The sequence below is a fragment of the Scomber scombrus genome, chromosome 24 (genome assembly GCF_963691925.1).
Source record: "Scomber scombrus chromosome 24, fScoSco1.1, whole genome shotgun sequence".
In the NCBI taxonomy this organism is placed as follows: domain Eukaryota; kingdom Metazoa; phylum Chordata; class Actinopteri; order Scombriformes; family Scombridae; genus Scomber; species Scomber scombrus.
The window spans coordinates 465257-468152 of record NC_084993.1 but is presented as its reverse complement, the minus strand read 5'-3'; the positions used below and the strand labels follow the sequence as shown (position 1 = coordinate 468152).

The 2896-nt window shown below is 35.2% G+C and overlaps 1 protein-coding gene across 1 annotated transcript in view; it reads right to left on the bottom strand.

Annotated features, from left to right (window-relative positions):
- LOC133976541 (CD276 antigen homolog) overlaps positions 1-1580 on the bottom strand; it is an 8933-nt gene extending 7353 nt beyond the window's left edge. Inside the window, exon 1 of the transcript XR_009924839.1 lies at positions 1474-1580. The gene's annotated coding sequence lies outside the window, so the exon portion shown is untranslated. The remainder of the gene's footprint in view (positions 1-1473) is intronic.
- Between the last annotated feature and the right edge of the window lie 1316 nt (positions 1581-2896).

Sequence of the window (2896 nt, the reverse complement as noted above, 5' to 3'; positions counted from 1 at the left end):
TACTGCAGTACTTTTACTGTAATACTGCATACTACATCACTCATAATACTGCAGTACTTTACTGTAATACTGCATACTACATCACTATAATACTGCAGTACTTTTACTGTAATACTGCATACTACATCACTATAATACTGCAGTACTTTTACTGTAATACTGCATACTACATCACTATAATACTGCAGTACTTTTACTGTAATACTGCATACTACATCACTCATAATACTGCAGTACTTTTACTGTAATACTGCATACTACGTCACTCATAATACTGCAGTACTTTACTGTAATACTGCATACTACATCGCTCATAATACTGCAGTACTTTTACTGTAATACTGCATACTACATCACTATAATACTGCAGTACTTTACTGTAATACTGCATACTACATCGCTCATAATACTGCAGTACTTTTACTGTAATACTGCATACTACATCACTATAATACTGCAGTACTTTTACTGTAATACTGCATACTACATCACTATAATACTGCAGTACTTTTACTGTAATACTGCATACTACATCGCTCATAATACTGCAGTACTTTACTGTAATACTGCATACTACATCGCTCATAACACTGCAGTACTTTTACTGTAATACTGCATACTACATCACTATAATACTGCAGTACTTTACTGTAATACTGCATACTACATCACTATAATACTGCAGTACTTTTACTGTAATACTGCATACTACATCACTATAATACTGCAGTACTTTTACTGTAATACTGCATACTACATCACTATAATACTGCAGTACTTTTACTGTAATACTGCATACTACATCGCTCATAATACTGCAGTACTTTACTGTAATACTGCATACTACATCACTATAATACTGCAGTACTTTACTGTAATACTGCATACTACATCACTATAATACTGCAGTACTTTTACTGTAATACTGCATACTACATCACTATAATACTGCAGTACTTTACTGTAATACTGCATACTACATCACTATAATACTGCAGTACTTTTACTGCTCTGTCGTGTTAATATTGACTCTTGTGATGATGAATGTTTGCATTGTGAAGTGACCTTGTGTTTAACAGGTTGATAATGAAGCCACGTGAACATTGTTGAGTCATATCTGGATTTTTTTCACTTCCTTGTTTTGCAGAATCTTTTTGGAAATTCTGGTAAATGCCACAAAGTGACAGTCAGTGGGAACCAAGCTGTCCTTTCATTTTAACAGCAAACAATAACTTTCTTCATAATGAATTCAGACACAATAATCAGAAGAACAGCTCAAAAGTTATTTATATCAAATCTTTGACAATATTCACATCAGAGATCATGAAGCAGCTTCACTTAGTGCATTTAAATGGTGAATAAACCAGTTTTAGTTCCTGAGGATGTGAAAACTTCCTCAGGACAAGCTGTTAGATATATCATTATTAAACATTAGTGTTTGATATGTTTTCCCAACAGAAAAAGTTGAATTACCTTGTTAGAAGTAGTTAAAGAGTCCTCTCCTTCTTCTTCTCTCATTGTTAAGTGTGTAAATGTTTAGCAGCAGGACAGCAGAAGTCTTCTTATTAGACATGTGGTTGTATGATGTTCTGGCTTCATACTGAGTTCACTGCTTAAATACAACACTACCAATCACAGCTCCTCCTCCTAAAGTCAGACTTTCACCACCAGCGCTTCATCAAACAAGAAAGACCTGCTTGAGACTAGAGAGAGTTTTATTGCCGTTGTTGCAAAACTCGACTGCACACTAACCACAGACCTTTACACATGCCTTGCAAAACTCCTGCAAAGTATGAAGCAGGGAACGTGCACTGAGACTGAGGTCTATTTCCATGACATGCTTAGTTAGCCTCTAAATGCTGCAGTTTCATACCACACTGACACATGAGAACACTTTGAGATAATGAGTTCACTCACAGCTCAGAGTTACAGCTCCATGCTCTGATGGTGAACATTTGTGTATTTTAATTTGTTCAGTGTTGAACTAGTTGTTGGGGGCTGCTGTCTGTGTTTTCTCTCCTCTCACAGTGTCTGCTCATTGCAGGAAAGTTCATTTGAACCTTTGCACCGTCTGAAAATGTCTTGTTCAGCATTTGGAAAGTCAATTATTTGTGTATTTTAGTTTGTTCAGAGTTCAGATCCATACTGTAGACATGTGGATATCTGCCACTATCTTTGTAACTACAGACTATTTATGCAAAACTCTCTCTTGTACAACATTTGCAAACCATCATTTGAATAAGAATACAAAGCACAAACATCGTTTCTGTGCTCTCCCACTCGTTTGGCATCACGCCCATCTTCCTCGTTTCCTCACACATCTCCTGCTATCACTGCAACTGTGCATTTTATCAACTTGCCAACTTAACATTATGTTATGTAATAACATTATTATTAAACCATTACTCAACATTATGTAATGTAATAACATTATTATTAAACCATTACTCAACATTATGTTATGTAATAACATTATTATTAAACCATTACTCAGACAGAGAACATAACTGGAGCATCTCATGTTCTGTGACGATGTGTTTAGTTATAAATATAAATAGTTAGTAGCAGACAGGTCTGTAATGAAGGAGAATGAAGAGTTTGAACCAAAGGTCACAGGTCATTCATAAGGAGACTTTTATTAGACACATTAATCCTTTCAGTTTACTTTGTTTACAACAAATCACCACATACATGTTTTCTGTTGGTTTGTTTTGGGAAAATGAAAGATGTTCAAGAAATGAGTCGAGGCTGGAAAAATGAGGATGTAAAAAAATGTCTTTAATTTTTTTTACAGATGACTAAAAACTTTACATGCAGTTGCAGAACAATTCATGAATAGATGAGAAAGATAGAAACCGGTCTCCTGGTGTTCAGGTTCTGTTGGTATCAAGGCAGT